At 38.0% G+C, this 20,572-nt stretch overlaps 1 long non-coding RNA gene across 1 annotated transcript; it reads right to left on the reverse strand.

The window, feature by feature from the left end:
• Positions 1 to 1,402: 1,402 nt before the first annotated feature.
• LOC127848105 (uncharacterized) lies at positions 1,403 to 12,723 on the reverse strand. Its single transcript, XR_008034356.1, has 7 exons — positions 12,579 to 12,723; positions 8,708 to 8,845; positions 7,456 to 7,537; positions 5,696 to 5,816; positions 4,617 to 4,703; positions 2,366 to 2,448; positions 1,403 to 1,508 (listed from the first exon to the last, which is right to left on the reverse strand). It is a non-coding gene; the product is annotated as an uncharacterized LOC127848105 (long non-coding RNA).
• Between the last annotated feature and the right edge of the window lie 7,849 nt (positions 12,724 to 20,572).

Below are 20,572 nucleotides of genomic sequence, written 5' to 3' on the forward strand. Positions count from 1 at the left end.
GTTTAATGTTAATTCAAAGGCAGATTGGCTCTACTTTTCACAGATGCTTCAAGGATATGTTGATGTCCATAGGAGGAAATGTATTTATTTGATCCTTGCTCTGGGAAAACTGGGTTTAATTCATGTGTGATTAGTGTTGTCCCAGGATTTTTCCGTGCAGTCAGCACAGGCTAATCATGAGCGACAGTGGTATAAAAGTAGGGCTTTCGTGGCCATCTTGGAGGCATATTGGACATTCCAACGTTCTGATTGGTTGTAATGGAGTGAGATCGGCTTTCTGATTGGTTGATAGGTTTGGCGGCCATCTTGGTGGTTTACAACCATCGGTTTTAGGTGGTTTTTGGTGGTTTGATATATGATGAGTAAGAATGTTAGTGGTTTGACGCCATCTTGACGGTTTCACGTCCGTCGGTTTTTAGCGGTTTCGTATGAGTAAGAATGTTGGTGGTTTGGCAGCCATCTTGACGGTTTCCGTCAGTTTAAAATATAATACGTGAGCATTTTAGCTGTTTAAGAATGTTGGTGGTTTGACGCCATCTTGACGGTTTCACTTCCGTCGGTTTTTAGCGGTTTCGTTTGAGTAAGAATGTTGGTGGTTTGGCGGCCATCTTGACGGTTTCCGTCGGTTAAAATTATAATACGTGAGCATTTTAGCTGTTTTACTGCCTTCGGTTTAACATTTCATGAGCGAGTATTTAAGCGGTTCGAATGATTGCCGCTATATTGACGATTTAAGTCGGTTTAATATAGGATGAATCCGCCGTATTGATGCGTTATAATAAGATCGTTTAGGTACAAGTATGCATGGTTTAATAGTGCCGTTGGATAAGGTGGTTTATCTTTTCATCCATTCTTTTAATTTTCGTATAGAATAATGGCACAGGCGCATTACTGTTTTCTGAAGATACACTATTTTATTTAAAGCAATATGGTTTTGAAAACATAACCTGGTCCCCGGTGTGTAAAGAAATAAGTTGTACACTTGACAATAACTTTACCTTAGTTTTGAAAAAGAGACGATCTCGAGTAAAACTGGTTTTTAAAAAAGGAAAAAACAAGTTAATATTACCAACGACAATGTTTGAAACGATGTGTAGTTTAAAAGAAAGTGTTGAACTACTGATTTCATTTTTAGAGGGACAGTCAGCATGAATGCATTTCAAGAACTCGAGTTCAAATTTGAACACCTCACATTTTATGAAGATAGACTTAAAACATTTGATCTATGGTCACTTCAAATTCAACCGAACAAGTTTCAGTTATCATCAGCTGGATTTTATTACACAGGTAAAAACGATACAGTAGAATGTTTTTCGTGTGCAGTACGATTACACTAATGAGGGAAAGAAGATGATCCGTTGGAAGAACACAAACAACATTCACCAAAATATTTTTTTTAAATAATTAAAAACCAACAAATCAATTGAATCTTCATGGAATCCATGGAAACCATCGGTTCACTCAGACGTTCTTCAAAATGGCGGCGTGCATTTTGGCGGTTGCGTGGTCTGAACAATTTGAAAACAAAATTCGTTAGATATAAAGCTATATAAAGAAATCCTCAAGGTATGTGTTTCATTCCCACTTCAACAAGTGACAGAAGCAGATAGTGAATATGGCTTGTTCATCATCTCAAGATTTTAAGCTAAGTTGTGAAGATGGACATAGTGTTTTATCATTAAACAATGAAATGGGGAAAGAAGAGAATAACATGACTGAGGGGATGGAATTTTCAACACCCCCTCAATTAGACATCTCAACTTCAGCGAGTGTCATGATGATGCGTTCCTACTTTGACTTTTTATATGCAAAAGCTTTATGTGAAGTCAAAACAATGACTGTTCGAAAGAACTGTTATGGTTGTCAAACCAATCACCCTTCACAGAGAGAACATGACTGCCTCATGATATGTGATGATGAGGAGTATCAACTTGAGTTTTATTTCGAGGATATGCTGAAAGAAGTCGATGAAAATGCCATAATACGTTCTTGGGAAGAAATGATGGCTATTTCGAATATTACCCCAGAGATGGTTTTCCTTCACAAACGAGTTATAGAGAGCAAAGACTTTCTAGCCATAATGAAAACGGATCAATGGAAAGCCAAGATGAAAAAATTTGGTGCTTACAATTACACAGATAGAAGACAGATTGTTTCGCTGTAATTGATATAAAAACACAGTAATTAAACATTATTATTCAGTCAAGGATTGATCTTCTAGTAGAAATGGAGTGTTCAGATAATAGTGATGGAATGTATCTTTTGTGTATGATGTAAACAATGTAAATATCCAGAACGAACTTTTACACAAAGCAAAAAACGTGAATTGTAGAACTGTCATGATGAAAAGGATAACTTTACTTACACTTGTTGCTGCTGGTATTATCCCTGGGTATGTTCTTCTAGGCCATGATGTCGTTCAATGCACTCCACAGCAATGGAAGCCTTCTGAAATGAACACAACACCATTGGTTTTATTGTATCGAACGGAACAATTTTCGTTAGAACATAATGTGTTTTTGTCATTTTGTAAAATAAGCAACCAAACATATATCGACATACGACATTTTGCAAACGGAAATGCTACAGTTTTTGGTGTAACCCTTAATATTTCTCAATGTAATACTTTGAAAAGCTTGTTCCTTAAATTGCTGACATGTTTTGTAAATGTTTGATATTTTGTAATGTTATTATGTTTATAATATTTACTTTGTATAGAATAAGGGAAAATACTCTTTTATTTGATTGCTAATGTAAGGGGGGGGGGGATACTCCTCCAGTCTTGTTGAATGTAGGGGGGACAATTGAGAGAGTTGAAAAGCACATGTTTGTAAACAAAGAAATATCAGAAAACTCATCAGTGTTTTATCAAATTTAACAAATAAAATTATGTACTGAACATGTTTTGTAATGAGATCACTATGTGTATAAAATAAATATTTTATATGCATAGAAGTATTCATGTTGCTCATTTTTAAAGTTGTTTTCGTATAGTGCACACTGTCAATGTTTATAAATAAACAAGCAATATTGATTAACCATGGATAAATTACAAAAGGAGCGTATTCTTTCAGAATACTATTTTAATGCTAAGCAACCCGGCAGTTATGTAGGTGCTGTGAAATTACAACACATATTGAGAAAAAAATACCCAGGAGAGTTTACTTTGAATTTCATCAACAAATGGTTGAATAATCAAGATTCCTATGCGTTGCAAAACAAGTGAGACATTCTTATAAAACACCACCTGTACAAGTGGCAGGTCTAAATGACCAAGCTGATATGGACCTTATGTCAGTGGAAAACATAGTGATAGACATATTTTCCCGTTTTTTACTGGTTCGAGCACTTAGGAATAAAAAAACACAAACCGTTTTATCAGCCATAAAAGACGTTTTACATCACAGAAAATTCAACAAAATACGAACAGATAAGGGATCAGAATTTATTAACCAATATATGAAGAAGTTCATGAAGAAACAGAATATTTATCTTTTTAACACTCATAGCAATAAAAAAGAAAATTATGCCGAAAGGGTAATTAGAACATTAAGAAGTATGATGTTTAAAATGTTACGATATCATCGTAATTATAGGTATATTGAACATTTGCAAGACATTGTGAATAGTTATAACAGTAACCCCCATAGTAGCTTATTTGGTTTGTCACCTCATGAAATTACGAAAGGAGATGAGACTCGACTTTGGAAAAAACTGTACTTGAAAGCAAAACAATTTCCAAAAAACCACCATCATTTAAGTTTAAAATTGGTGATTTAATTAGATTAAGTTACACCAAACATCCCTTTAGACGTGCCTATCAACAGCAATACACTACTGAAGTGTTGAAAATTAAAAGCAGAATGTTTAAACAAGGTATACCAATGTATAAAATCATTGACTTAAATAACGAGCCCATTGAAGGATATGTTAAAGAACAAGAGATGAGTCTTGTAAATAAAAATGAAGAGAGTTTATGGTATATTGAACAATCTTAAAAAAAGAGAAAAGTCAAGGAAAAATTGCAATATTTTGTTCGTTGGGAAGGTTTTCCAAAATCATTTGATAGTTGGATTGATGCATCTCAAGAACAAGAAAAATAATTAAAAATGGATCAATACATGTTCGTGAGAGACAGTGAAAGTAACCACATTTTTACAGACAATACACCCTATAAATTTAAAATCCAATTGAAACGTCCACTAATGTTTGAAGGTCACTGGAAAATAGCTTAATGTGAAATTAGTTTACTACAGTCACAACTTAGTTTAAAAAAGACAGATATTAATGATACTTTATTTATTTATTGTGATTTATGCAAAGACAGTATAGTCGATGGTGGAGAACAGGCACTATTGAGACGAGAAGATAAAAGTGATCAAAGAAAAAGATGGATATATGTGTTTGAATCACCATTTTATATATCATTAAATAAGTCAGAATTTCAAGAGTTCAGTATAAAAACTGTAAATGGAGAGTATGCCTCATTCATAACTTCACCAACGCACCTCACACTTCATTTTAGACGTTATCCATTTTATTCATGAAAATGAATCAATCTAGACTGTATGTTCCTAATCCACAAAAATGGATTGACTATTTTAGATACAACAAACCTCAGGTTGGGAAGGGATTTGCAACCTCACAAAAGTCTGCTCCAGAAAGTAGTGTCAGCATCAACTCAGTTTCTCCATCAGAACAGACTGTAAATCAAGCAAAAAGTCAACTGAAACGAGATGGTATAAAAACATCTGAAGTATCATCTCTTGCTCAAAAGTTGGAGGAAACACAGATAGTTAACAGAAAAGGATTACAACCTAAGGAAACAAGAAAAAAGGTATTAACTACAACTAAAAAAAACAAAAAACAATACAAAAGGATATAATGCTGTAAAAAAACATAAAAAGAAGACAAGAAAAGGTTTGAAAAAAATGGAACATAAATACCCTAAAACGGATAGAAAATTACAGAAACATATTTCAACGTGGGACATATTTGGTAATTAAAAATGTCGTATTTCATGCAAGAGGCATTTTCTGAGGGTATTCCTAACGAATTGTTACTGTTTGATTTACCACCAACACAAGTGGCAGTCAATGATGTCTATTATCAAGAGATTCGACCAATATCTCAAGTATCGGATGACACGCCGATAGAGTTTCAAGTTAGCGGACAAAATTCGATGGACTATCTTGATCTTCAAGGCACTCAGTTGTGTGTGAAATTAAAAGTAATTAATCCAGATGGTAGTAATATAACCAGTACAAAGATTGGACCTGTAAATTTGTTTTTGCAGGCCTTATTTTCAGCTATTGAAGTAACATTACAAAACAAAGCTGTAATATCATCTAATTACAATCCATATACAGCAATGTTTCATGCTTTATTATACAATGGACAAGACACTGTATTTTCACAATTATCCTCTCAGTAGTTTATAAAAGACGATAGTGACCAACCTGGGGACTGTGACCCCACTGGAGCAAACAAAGGGTTGTATGAACGAACAAAATACATTACAGGATCCAAAACTTTAGAGTTACAGGGGCCAATATATCATAGTTTATTTACTATTCAACGATTCTTGTTAAATCAAGTTGATTTGAAACAAAAATTGTATCGTAGCTCACCAGCATTTTGTTTATCCTCTGGAGAGGATGTTCCAAGCTTTAAAGTAAGAATCATAGATATTTACCTTCTAGCAAAGAAAGTCAGAGTCAATCCAGCTATCATCGTTGCCCATTCTGAGATGTTGAAAAGTAGTACAGCCAAGTACCCATTCAATCGACTTGAGTGTCGCTCTCAAACCATTGCAGCTTGAAGTACAGTGTTTACATTGGACAATTTATTTCAAGGACAAAAACCAAACACAATCATTATTGCATTTGTAAAATCAACTCCAGTTTCGGGTTATTACAAATCAAATCCATTTCATTTCTTAAACTGTGATATTAAAAGCATTTGTCTGTACGCTGATGGGATTCCAGTGTGGAGTAATCCATTAAAATTAAATTTTAATACATTAGAAGGTCAGAGTTTTATGAGAGCGTACACAAATATGATTTTAACCAACGGGCTGTGGAATAAAAATGGTGGTATCGATATAAATAGAGGGGACTTTGCAAATACATCTACTTTGTTCACATTTCAGTTGGAATCAAAATTCGCAAATGACAGCATGTTTCTATCTCTAATAAAAAGAGGACATGTGCGATTAGAGGTTCAGTTTTACCAAGTGCAGCGAGTTGTATAGTGTATAGCAGTTCACCAGGTTTTTTCCAAATTAATGCTCAAAGAGACATTATTTCAGAATGAATACATCACAACTGCTGTGTTGTATAAACTGTAGCCCAGTGTTAAAAACATCTATTTTGGGTGTATTTGCTGCTGACCAACTACCAATAGACTTGAGATTTCCATGTGGATTTATTGCTAATACTGATGATCATTTGAATGACGGGAGACATTGGTGTAGTTTTTACTCTCCAAATTCAACAACAATTAAATATTTTGACAGTTTTGGTAAATCTATTGACTATTTTAATACTTATTTTAGTAAATATACATCTGTTTTTGATAACATTGTTGTTAATTTTAAACAGTTGCAGAGTGATTATAGTTATTTGTGTGGAATGTATTGTTTGTTTTTCTTATTACAACGTATACATGGTGTATCTTTTCATGATATAGTATACAGCTTTTCAAATGATTTTGATTATAATGATTCAGTTGTATATATTTGTATTAGTAATACGTTTCCATATTGTGTAAACAGTGTAAATGTAAAAAAAAATAATATGTAGACCTTTAATAAAATGTATCTAAAGTTATTTAAATGTGGTTGGTTTTATTTTTTAATTAGTATGTTACATGTGAACCTTCAATACACACATTATGATGGATACACTCATTAAATTTGAATGCCCTGCAAGTTGCATTATTGCCGGATCAAGTGGTAGCGGAAAGTCAAATTTCTTTTGAATGTGTTTAAAAATGCGCAATTCATGTTCACGGAGATTCCAAAAAAGATCATTCATTGCTATTCGACTAATCAACCCTTATTTGATAATATGAAAAAGCAAATACAAACAATTGAATTTCATGAGGGTTTACCAAGCAAAGAAGACATGGATGTGTGGTCAATGGAATCTGACTTCAAAATTTTAGTCATTGATGATTTCGCTCAAAAAGCATCTGAAAGTGTGGATATAGTCAACGTATTCACCATCTACAGTCACCATAGCAATTTTTCTGTATTTTTCGTGGTTCAGAATCTTTTTACAGGTGGAAAATATTTTCGCACTATAAGTTTAAATATCCACTATTTTATATTGTTTAACAATCAACGAGATCAATTACAAATACAAACATTGGCAAAACAAATGTTCCTTGGTGAAACAAATTACTTTATGGATGCATACAGGAAAGCTAAAAATAAAAAATATAGTTACTTACTGGTTGATATAAGTCCATTCAAATCAGTTATATAAACTACGAACAGAGATATTCCCTCATCAAACTTTGATTGTGTTCCGACCTGAAAAGGAAAATTATGGAAGATAAGCTACAAAAAGAAAAATACTTCTTATTTTTTCTTTTAAACAGAAGTGAATACCAACAAAAATACTTATTAAACACTTAACAAAACCCCAAATGAATGTTATTATAGAGGTGGTTTACAATGAACTTTTAGGAAATTTAATCATACCTAATGAGAATAAAAAGACGATGAACACATATAGGCATGTCTTTCGCAAGCTGATTTTCAAAGGTATATCACAGAAGAGTAGGAGAGCAGTTAAAATATTTTAAGCAAATTATAACACTCATAAAACCTTGTGAAACATGGCTCAGGAATTAGTGTTGATCCCTAAATCAAAGTATGAACATTTGCTATTTAAAACCGGATACATGGAATGTGGTAATGGATTAAACAAAAATAAAGAACAACCATCAGAAACAACAGAAAAAAGAGACCTGTCTTCAGTTCAAATTGGTGGTAATTCAGAAAGAAAACTAACTGTTAAACACACTTTTGTTGATATTGGAGCAAAATCTATTTTTTAAAAAGCATCAAACAGTAAAAAAATTACTAAGTTTTTAGAAAAAAAAGGCAAAAAACTGAAAATAATAAAATAAGAAAAAAGCAGAAAGTAAAAGGTAATCACACGAAAAAAATATAATGGATTTCTTATAATGAATGAAAATCAACTGCTTACTTTTAATTTTAAATGTATGTTTCCCGCTAAAATTTGAAATTTTTTTTGTTCACCAAAAATTTGGCGGACTTTCTTCAGCAATAAATTGGCGGACTTTCTTCAACAATATAAAGTGATCACAATCTCCACTTTCTCAGTTTGAGAAAAAATCTTCAGAATGGAAGACATAAATTTTGATGACTTAAACAATGTGTTTCCAGATGAAATTACAGAATTGCAAGAAGAATTAAATACTTTGAAAAGAAAATTAAATTGTGATGTGTGTATTAACACAGAAAAACGACAAAAACAGGAATTTAAATGTGAAATTTGTGAAAAAGTTTACAATGTGAAAAGTAGTCTTAATAGACATATATTAACTCACAATACATTTTTTACTTGTGAATACTGTGATTGTAAATTTAGAAGAAAAGACTGCCTTCAAAAACATAAAAAAAGAAAACATCAGAATGGTGGTAATGAAAAAGGAACAATATCTAAGGACTAACTCTCCCGAAAAAAATCTTCAGCACATCCTCAAACTTCACTGATCGATAATGACCACCGCTACGCAATGCGAGAAGACCAGAGTGCTGCAGGTGCCACTTCTTTGGAAGCTGCTTCCACACCGCCATCGTTGAACTCTGCTATAAATGATGCAGTACAGGATTTCACACTACTTCCGAATAATCATGAACAGTATGATTTATTTACAGTTTTTGCAAATGCAGATAAGCAAATTCAACATATTTTAAAACTACGACTCCAAAAAGAACCAATCAAGTGGTATTAATCTATTCAAGTGGAACTAATGAATGATGGACAAAATGGAGAAACTGTAGTTTTTCCATATTTTGTTAGTTGGACTTACACTAGTTTAAACATAGAGACATTTGATTTGGAAAATCTTTCTGAGGCATTTCTTAAAGTGTTTGAAAGTTTTGAAAAGTATGTAAGAGAAAGCTCTGGGTGGGTGTTAAAGAAAGTATTGAAATAAATCATTCACACCGTAAACTTTTCACCATTAAATGGATCTAGTTTCATGGATTTACCAAAAAATATACAGCGTTTACAGTCTTTGTTAAACATTAGAATTGTGGATCAAAAATGTTTTTTTTTTAGCTTTCTCGCGTCCATACATCCCTTGAATTGCCCTTTGGCGAGTACTTATCAGCCATTTGGGAATTAATTAAATATGTCAAATATGAATTATCCAATATCCATTGATCAAATTACTAAATTTGAAAAACAGAACCCATCAATATCTGTAAATGTTTTTGCATATGAGGATAATGATGTTTTACCATTACGTATTACAAAATGTAAGCACAGACAGCATCACATAAATGCGTTGTTAATGCAATCAGAAACTAATACCCACTATGTTCTCATTAAGGACATAAATAGATTTTTAACATATTTTAGAAAAGGAAAAGCCTTATTGTATGTTTGTCAATATTGTCTTCATGGGTTTAAAAATGAAACTTTATTAAAAGATCATATAGAGTATTGTCAGGTTCATGATGCCCAAAAAATTGAATTACCATCAGGAGATAACAGTTTTCTTGAGTTTAAAGACTATGAAAAAACTTTGCGCATTCCTTATGTCATTTATGCAGATTGTGAAACCCTTAATAAACCTTTAGATGTAGACAATGAATTAAGTTGTAATTAAAACAGCTGTTGGAACCCGGCTCTGTTGGGTATAAAGTGGCATGCACTGACCCTAATTACACTAAGGATACAGTTGTGTATCGAGGTTTTGATGCTTCTAAAAAACTTTTAGAATGTTTATTGCAAGAAGCTGAAGATATAAATAAGCATTTAAAAAACATTAAACCACTGAACTTAACAGATTATGAAGAAAGAATGTCTCAAATGTCTAAACAATGTTGTTTATGCAAAAAGTATTCATAGATGAGAGAAAAAGGCACGATATCATAATCATACCACTGGAGCATTTATAGGTGCCACACATATGAACTGTAACTTGCAATGTAAACAGGTTAACTTTGTCCCCGTTATCTTCCATAATTTTGAAAAACTTTGATGGTCATTTGCTTTGTCAAAGCGTTGGATCATTTAAAGATTACAAATTAAAATGCATTCCACAAACCATGGAAAAGTATATCAGTTTCAGTGTGGGAAAACTAAGATTTATTGATTATTTTGGATTTTTAAACACATCATTAGAAGGTCTTGTAGATAATCTATCTCAAGAAAGTGTACAGCCATTTAAACATTTCCATAGTGAAATACATGAACATGCAAATCTATTGTTAAGAAAAGGTGTTTATCCCTATGAGTACATGACCTCATGGGAAACATTTGATGAATCTCAACTTCCATCAATTGACAAATTTTATTCATCACTAACAAGTGATAACATTTCTCAGGATGATTATAACCATGCCAAACAAACAAGTCCACACTTTAAACAATTTTGGCGAATACCATGATTTTTACCTAAAAACAGATGTTTTGCTCTTAGCTGATGTTTTTGAGAATTTTCGTGACACATCTCAGGGCTTTTTTTTCCTTTTTTGCGATTGGCCGTGAACGGACATTTCACAAATTTGACACGGCCAATTCACAAACCTGACATGTCCGTGAATATTTACAAAAAGGTCGTTTTAAATCGTGAAAAACGGACTTTTCGGGCTCAAAACTGTCAAAAACGGCCATTTCGGAACAGAAATATAAGTTTCAAAACCTCGTTTTTAATTACGAATTCGCGAAAAATTGTCGACTCGCGTTACCGATGTTTGCTTGTTTTAATCGATTTTAAAGTGTTGTGTAACCGGTGAAACCGGCGTAGATAGTAAAAGCTCTGCCTAGCAACGTCAATAAAAAAAATGGCGACGCGAAACATTGAAATTTGGGAAAACAGTAAAGAAACAAAAGCTTTCTATAGAAGGGTAAGTTTTGAAACATGCACATTGATACCATTATAAGAAGTCATTTGATAAAAGTGAAAGCATCTGCTGCGGCTATGCATTGATGGAAGCTTGTCAAAACGTCCTCTAGTATTGATGACCGTGACTTGTTATTCGTATCTGTTTACGATTGTAAATCTTGGTTAAAGTAATAATGTGGTCCCTTCATATATATTTTTTTAATTTAAATGTATATTCATGACGCATATTCATGATTTAAACTTTGTATGTAGTCTATTTATGCTTTGTGAAAAAATGTGAAAAATAAAATAACTAGTTTACATTTCTTACAAAAGTACTGTTGTTCAATGTGTACCTAATGTTTCAGATCAAATGACAACCACCCAGGGAGATCATCATGCACCGGCGAGGGTCAGGCTCACAGAACATGAAAAATATCATGAAGAAGGAATTTTCCTCTAAAGATATTGAGAGAATTGTTGACATTTTCAAAAGTTAAAATGAACCGAGTTTAAAAGCTGTAAAGTCCAGAACATGTCTGAGTTATATGCCCTTGACATTCTTTATGTTTATAAATGTTTTTCCTGGGGTAAAGAAGTGTTGGGACCAGGTATTTTAGTTGCATTTGGTACATGAATGTTTTGCAAATCAGATATATGTATATGGGTTGTTATTGTATAAAATACAGTATTCATAGAAGGAAAATATGCCTTTATAGCATTACTTAAGGAAATGAAATTTTGATTATATTTTAGTGTTTAACACGCTTTAACTATACTAATGCATTGAACTTTGAATTTCACAATTTTAAGAAGTTCGCGACTCGTTTTTTCACAATTTTAAGAAGTTCGCGACTCAATTTTTCACAAAGTGAGGGGCCAGGGCCGCTTCACAAAGTCAGGAAAAAAACAACCTGCATCTCAAAATTGTTATGATCTTACCCCATGTCATTTTTATACAAGTCCTGGACTTAGTTGGCAAGCTATGTTGAAAATTACCGGTGTGACATTAGAACTGATGACAGACATAAATCAGGTTCTGTTTATTGAAAAGGGCATTCGTGGAGGTATTAGTCAAATTTCAAATAGAAATAAAAAAGCAAACAATCCCTATTTAGATGATTATGACCCTTCTGAACCAACATCTTATCTGGCTTATTTCGATGTGAATAACTTGTATGGTTACAGCATGTCACAAAAGTTACCTGTCGGATTCTTTAATTTTTTATCTCAAGAAGAAATTGATTGTTTTAATGTACAAACAATACCAGAGGATGATTCCAAGGGATATATTTTGGAAATTGACATTGAATACCCTAAAGAATTACATGATAGTCATAATGACTTTTGTCTTGCTCCAGAACGAAAGTTTATACCCAATGAGAAATTGTCACCTTATGCACAAAAAATATTAACAAAATTAAATCCAAAATCAAAACATCAAAGTTTAAATGTAAATGAGCAAAAGTTCAAAAATTACTTACCACTCTAGAAGACAAGAAAGACTACGTACTCCATTATCGAAACCTGCAACTCTATCTCCAGCTGGGAATGAAATTGAAAAAAATTCATAGAATATTAGAATTCCAACAAGATGATTTCATGGCTAAATATGTACAACTCAACACACAGCTGAGACAGCAAGCCAAATCAAGATTCGAACAGAGCTTCTACAAACTCATGAATAATTCAGTATTTGGTATGTATATTTTAGTTCTTAACTTATAACAATACAATGGTTTAAGTTTAAAAGAAAAAAGGTTTTGATTACCTTTTTGTTTTCAGTCAGTATTTACTGTTGTGCCGGGCACCAGTCGCTTGCGAAGCCGGAACTGGCCGCTGCAAGCATGATTGTTGGAAGTTAGCCGAGGCACGAGGAATGAGTTCCCAAAGATCGATGCGCGGGACTTTTTGGATTTAGTAACTTCCAGTCCGTTTTTTTGTTTTTTTTTTGTTTAAATTTTCTTCATTTACTTGTAAATTTCTCAATTAACAATGGATATGGGAAATATTTGAGTTCACGTGGTAGGTGGGCTAGTCTGACGTAGTTATAGTTTAAAGGAAAACGTTTTTTACATTATTTTCATTGTCATTGTCACACGAATTTTTCTTTCTTGAATTCCTGTTGTTGTTTTTTTTTGTTTTTTTTTTGGTTGTTGTTGTCAACATAACATCTTAAAATAAAATGGCGGATAATGGAAGTAGACCTGCCACACCAAGGACACCGGTATCACACAGAATGGTACAGGTAAACTTTGACCCTCCTCACATTTTGACCTCTGTTCCGGGGATTGGACCAAAATTGGCTAAGGCCATTGTAAATCTCCGGGAGAATGCTGGCAACGTATATCCCGAATCTCTGGGAATACTAATGCGGCGACCTCTGGATGAAGAGGTCATGCAGATGCTAGACTTCCGTCCGAATCCAAGGTTATTGCCGCGGAGATTAATACCCTGGAGGAAAGTATCTCAGAACTGCAATCGCAGTTGCAAAATTGGTCACAACCCCTTGTCCAAAGATCACTTCCCATTCATGCCCAACACCAATTGGCTTGTCCAGACCAAATACCAACACCCAGCCCTCCTCCAGGCCAAGACCTTTTCTTTCATTGCAGACTTTGTCACATACCCCCATACCCCGATATTTATCCCATACCCCCGCTGGACGTAGGGAACAGAAGTTGCCGTGGGGAATAACAGATAGCGAGGCGGGTCTTAGGTGGCGCAGTCCAGTCGCCTATAAAACCGAAGAACCTTCCCCCACGTACCCATCACGCGTGCACCAAGGTGCATTTGGAGGAATAATTGAGACGTCTCTACCCCAAGCGACCCTCATGAATGCATTGCAAGAACTTCCCAATCCTCCGACCACAAGCACACCTTACTTTATTTTTCCAAATAATGGGTCTGTGCTATCTAATCAGGTACCCATCAATCAACCTGTATACAATCAGCCTGCTAACCCGGTATACCAATCAACCTGTTTACAATCAGCCTGTTAACCAGGTACCCATCAATCAACCAAGCGTATACAATCAGCCTGTTAACCAGGTACCCATCAATCAACCAAGCGTATACAATCAGCCTGCTAAACCGGTACCCATCAATCAACCTGTATACAATCAGCCCGCTAACCAGGTACCCATTAACCAGCCTGTACAAAATCAGCCTGCTAACCTGGTACCTATCTACCAACCTAGCATGTACAATCAGCCTGCTACGTTGGTACCCATCAACCAACCGGTACAAAATCAGCCTGTTTACCAGGTACCCAACAACCAACCTAGCATGTACAATCAGCCTGCTACTTTGGTACCCATTAACCAGCCGGCACAAAATCAGCCTGCTAATCCAGTGCCCATAAACCCACCTAGCCTACCCATTCAGCAGGCTACTCTGGCGTTCATCAACCAGTCGGTAATACCGAGCCTTCCTATTGCACTCCTGCCTGCAACTACACCAAACCCTGCTACTCGGGATGTGATTACCCGAATAACTAAAACCTTACAGTTTGACGGTCGAAGCAATTGGCCAGTTTTCCGGGGCAAGTTCGAGCGCTATGCCAATTTGCACAAATGGTCAGATGATGAGCGCGCTGATGGGTTGGTTTGGTGTTTGGTGGGAAAAGCTGCGGACTTCTATGCTGTATTAACTGTATTAACTGACGGCAGGGAAACTGTCCCTTATAAGGAATTACTGCATCGTCTGGAAGAGCGTTTCGATGCCAAAGAGCTCCCTGCTACTGCGCAAGGGTGTTTCCAGGCGATTTCTCAGGCGGTAGGAGAATCATTGGATGAGTGGTCAGATCGCGTACTCACGCTAGCCACTTAGGCATTCCGAGATCTGCCCCAAGTATACGCCACCGAGCAGGCAGTGGCAAAATTCTGCCACGGGTTACAGGACAGAGAAACCGGCCGACAGGTGAGCATTCAGCAACCGAAGTCGATTGGAGAGGCCATTGAAAAAATTAAAATTTTTAACCATATTCAATTGGCTTGTGCCCCTTCTCAAAGGGATGGTCATAAAGGGAAATCGGATAAACCTAAGCGGGTTCACATAGTGAACCCAAAGCAGACAACCCAGCCTGTAAGTGGGTTGGCTGTTGATAAAGTTACACAAGTGATGGCCCAATTACAAGGTGCGGTTGAAAAACTGAATATCTCTTGTGGAAGTTCGGGTATTGATTCCCATGTCAAACCGCCAGTCCCATTTAACCGTCCTGTGACAGGTGGAGCAAATGGTGGGCAACGTCAAGCAGGCCCCTTTCCAGGGAACGCTCAAAACTAGGGATGGCATCGAATACCAATATCGGTATTCGAATGTTCGCAAATTCATTCAATCGAATATTCGAATATTCGCATACAACGGCTGAATTGATTTTACCTTGTTATGTGTTAATTTTCATTGGTTTGTAAGTTATATCCGTTTGCTAAATACGAGGCTGTTTATTAACGTTGCTATCGAATAATTGTATCGCTGTCGACTAATACTATGACCGATGCTGTGATCGGGCACAAATATAATGAAAAACATCGTGTCATAGAATTTTATTTTTAATGATTCCACAGATTTGTCGCAGACCGCGCATATGTAAAACTAAGTTTACACACATTACACGTTGCCGTCTTCTTATCCACAGACCGTGTAAAGTATTCCATACAGCAGAAGGGGTTGGTGGCATTTCAGATTTTAATTATGATTACTTGATGATTGTTTAATTTATATCATCTGTTTCTTTTGAGTATTCATATTTAAATGTCTGTTCAAACTGTGATCACAAAAACAAAATTATTATTCGCAAGTAAATTGAAGGCCTGAATTGGTACCTATTTGACAAACAACAGTTCGGGCCCTTTCTTATAGTTAGTATATTGCATTGCGCGATTTGAGTAATTCAAAAATTTTATGGCTGTACATACAAGGATACAATACCCAACGTCAGGGCATGTTTAATGGAGGTAGAGGTGTCGGAAGGGGTTATCAAGGGCCTAACGCCTACGGAAGGGGCGCCGGAGGGAGAGGGAATAATCCTTACGTCAATCGTGGGTATCCATACCAGCCGGCGGTGAACCCTGACGTACGTCAGCCTCAAGGTCTCGGTAGGAGACCCGATAATAGAAATAATGGAGCTTGTTTTAGGTGTGGCACTGTGGGCCATTTCCAACGCGAATGCCCAAGGCCCAACCCAGCCCCTGGCAATAGAAACAATGGAGCTTGTTTTAAATGTGGCACTGTGGGCCATTTCCAACGGGAATGCCCAATGCCCAATCAAGCCCCACAAAGAGATTTAAACTAGAGAATGTCGGGCACTGCGGCACATGTCCGACCTTGACGTCCGCGGCCAAAAAGGAGCAGATGCCGGTTCCGGCTAAACAGTCGGTCCAACAGGAAGTAGTTCGTGTAAGCCATACATGTTCAATTTCCCTGTTCTGCATGAATGTGCAGGTGGGGGACATTGTAGTTAATGCTATTGTTGACTCTGCGTCCGAGGTCAGCATCATATCCGAAAAAGTTTATAAGTCCATGAAGCACCCTCCTCCTAAATTACGCGATGACTGCGGGCAAGGACATGTCCATGCAAGGTTTTATTGTGGGCCCAATTAAGTTGAAAATTGGCCATTGTTGGTACAAAGAACAATTGTATGTAGCCCCGATTGACACAGATATGCTTCTTGGATTTGATATTCTGGTCAATACGGGAAAAGCCATCCTTAACATGGCGGAGGCCACTCTTATATTTTATGGACAGGTTCTGAGCCTTAATCTTGGGTAAACAGACGGACAACCGCGGGTCGCTGAGGTGCGAGTGGGAAAGAGAAGAGTGATACCCCCCAATTCTCTTGTAAGGGTTCAATGCAATATGTCTAAATTTGAGACAGACTATGTTGTGGAATTGTTCGGCAATTCAAAGTTGCTTGTCCCTAGGGTGGTACTGTCTGCGGGTTCGGACCCCGTATTGTGCCTACTTAACCCTACGGACCGCGTGCAATTAGTTAAAAAGAACTTTCTTATTGCGAGGGCGTATCCGGTTGCAGAGTATCTTTCCTATGACTCTGCCACCCCAGACTCAGTGGGATGCCGGGTACAAGCCTGCTCTCTTGTGGATCCAGTAATGACGAAAGCATTACCGGAGCACATCCGGGATTTGTACGAACGTTCCGAAGAGCATCTTAATAAGTTAGAGCGAAAGCAGCTGGCGGACCTGTTGACTGAGTATCAGGATGTGTTTGCCAGGGACGAATTTGACCTGGGAAATTTCACGGCTATCTCTCACACTATAGATACCGGAAACGCCCTACCTGTCACCGAGAGTATGCGGCGGACACCCGCCATGTTTGTAAAGGAGGAGGAGTCACATCTTGAGAAGATGTTGAGGGCCGGTGTGATCGAGGAATCGACGTCGGAGTGATCTTCAGCGCCAGTGCTGATCCGGAAGCGAGACGGTAGTGTCAGGTGGTGCATTGACTACCGGAAATTGAACGACGTCACAGTTAAGGATGTGTTCCCCTTACCATTGATTGATGATTGTCTTGATACGCTAGCAGGCAGTATTTGGTTTTCAAAGCTTGATGCCAACTCAGCTTACTGGCAGGTGAACATAGCGGAGGAGGAGAAGACGGCGTTTGTCACAAAGTATGGCCTATTCAAGCATGTAAAAATGGGATTCGGACTCTGCAATGCCCCCGCGACCTATTCCCGGGTAATGAACCTGGTTCTTAGGGGTCTCAATTGGGAGACCATGTCGGCCTTCCTTGATGACGTCATGGTTTTATGTAACTCCTTCACTAATCATCTTTCGAATCTTCGAGATGCTTTGGCCAGATTTCGCTTGCATGGTTTGAAGCTGAAGGCCAAACAATGTGTCCTTTTCCAGCGTGAGATTGAGTTTCTGGGTCGCAGAGTGAGTAGCAATGAAATCGCCATGACCGATACTGATATTAAGGTTGTTTTAGATTGGCCAGTACCAACGTGTTCGAAGGATGTGGAACGATTCACCGGTTTGGCAAACTATCACCGGGTGTTTATCAAAAATTATTCGGATATAGCGGCGCCATTGTACTTCCGGTGGAAAGATGAACAGCAGGATGCTTTCGATGCCTTGAAAAAGGCATTGACATCTCCCCCGGTACTGGGGCTCCCAAACCAGAATGATGAGTTCATCCTGGATACTGACGCGTCGGACGTCGCCATAGGAGCTGCATTAATTCATTTGCAACATGGAGAGGAACGGGTGATAGCTTACGGTAGCTATGCCCTGACCAAAGAGCAGAGACGGTATTGTACTACCAGAAAGGAACTGTTGGCGGTAGTACGTTTCACACGTCAAATTCGACATTATTTGTTAGGCAGGATTTTCATAATCAGGACTGACCACTCAAGTTTGACTTGGTTGTTGCGTTTCAAGGAACCACAGGGACAACTGGCTAGGTCGATGGAAGAGCTGTCTCAGTTTAATATGGTGCTGCAACACAGAGCAGGCCGGAAGCATGCGAATGCAGATGCTCTCTCTCGTATTCCGGAAAGGGAGGGGTCTGCTGAGGGTTCATGTGTGATCCGGTCTGGCGATTAGCCTTGTGGTGGATGCAAGCACTGCCAGAAAACAGATATGTGGGACGCGTTCATTGAAGACGTGTATGATGCAGTTCCGTTGGCCCAGCCAACAGTGCAAGAAGTTGTCTCTGACCTTGGAACGGTCTCTGATGAAATCACTGAAGGGGGCAACGGTGAGACGTGTGGCGTCGGTGGTGGTGAAGGCGTTTGTGAGGCGGTTCCGTTGGCCCTGCCAACAGTGCGCGAAGTCGTCCGTGACATTGGTATGTGCACCGACGCGAGCACTGAAGGAGGCAACGGTGAAACCGGCGGCGTCTTACACGGTAAAGCAACAACAAAGGAAGACAACAGTGGCAAGCCGGATCCTGAGTTCCAAGGGGAATGTCCGTCTTTAGAAAACCTGTTTCTCAATGCATGTAGAGTCGACGTGTTAATGGCGGATGGCGATTTCCGGGTATGCGCATGTGGTCTCGAACCTGAAGCTGGGGTGCAGATTGCACCAATTGTTTTAGAGACCAGTAGCTGGGGCTTCACTTGTGCTGATTTGATCGAGGAACAAGGCCATGACCTAGATCTAAGTTTTGCTCTGCAGTGGCTCACCAAGGGGGTGGAGCCTGGAAATGCAGAACTGTTCTCTTCAAGCCCAGAGGCTAAATACTATTGGCTGAATAAGGAGCAATTGGTGTTAATAGATGCCATAATCTACCAAAACAACCCTGTAACAGGCGAGAAGCAGTTGGTGATGCCAAAGTCCATTAGGGAGGAGGCTATCCGGTTGCATCACAACATTCCGTTATCGGGTCACCATGGTATTAAAAGAACTAAGGAAAAAGTCAAAGAGATGTTCACCTGGTATGGTATGAACGGAGACGTGGACGGATATGTGTCTTCATGCAAGATCTGTAATCGAAACAAAAAATCGGCCCGTAAGGGGAAAGGTCCCTTGATTGAGTACCAGGCTGGAGCTCCAATGGAGAGGGTCCATATGAATTTCTTGGGCCCGTTGCCCGAAACACGTCAGGGCAATGAGTACATACTCATGATGGTCGACCAATTTACGAAGTGGGTCGAGTGTATTCCCCTTCCCACACAAACCGCAAAGGAGACGGCTCGAGCCGCAGTGAATCATTTTTTCTCCAAATTTGGTTTCCCTCTTCAGGTTTTTTCGGATCAGGGACGGAATTTTGAGTCCAAGCTATTCACAGAGCTATGTAGCTTGCTTGAAATTCATAAGGCTCGTACAACTCCGTACCGTCCTTCGGCCAATGGCCAAGTAGAGCGTTACAACCGAACGCTGATGGATGCTGTCCGGTGCTACATAGGTAAACACCAAAATCATTGGGATCAAAATCTGCAACAGACAGCAGGGGCACTTCGAGCCTCTGTTAACCGCAGTACTGGTTTCACTGCGAACCGACTGATGTTAGGTCGGGAAGTGAATACTCCCGCCAGTCTAATGTTTCCCCGAAAGGGGGAGCGTTTGGAAGAAGACAACTATGCTCACCAGTTGGTGAATGATCTCCAGACAGCGCACGAGTGCGCCCGTAACAAATTGAAGGCTGCAACAAAGCGCATGAAGCGCAATTACGACTTGCGTTTGCTTGAGCGCAATTTTGAGGTCGGAGATGCGGTGTATGTCCTTGACACCGCCATCCTCAAAGGTAAGTGCAAGAAGCTCTGTCCTTCTTGGAAAGGACCCGGGCTGGTGGTAAGAAAATTGTCCAACCGGCTTTTTCAAATCAAATTGAAAAATGCAGTTCTTATTTTAAACCATGACCGCCTTAAACCATGCCAGGACAAGACTTTGCCAGCCTGGCTGACAACCGAGAGAGATAGGTCGGAATTGGACGGCGGCGAAATAGCTGATGATCAGTTATACTGTTTGTGTAAAAAGCCTTGGCAAGGCCGGTTTATGATTCAATGTGAT

Source organism: Dreissena polymorpha, chromosome 10, assembly GCF_020536995.1.
Source record: "Dreissena polymorpha isolate Duluth1 chromosome 10, UMN_Dpol_1.0, whole genome shotgun sequence".
In the NCBI taxonomy this organism is placed as follows: Eukaryota; Metazoa; Mollusca; class Bivalvia; order Myida; family Dreissenidae; genus Dreissena; species Dreissena polymorpha.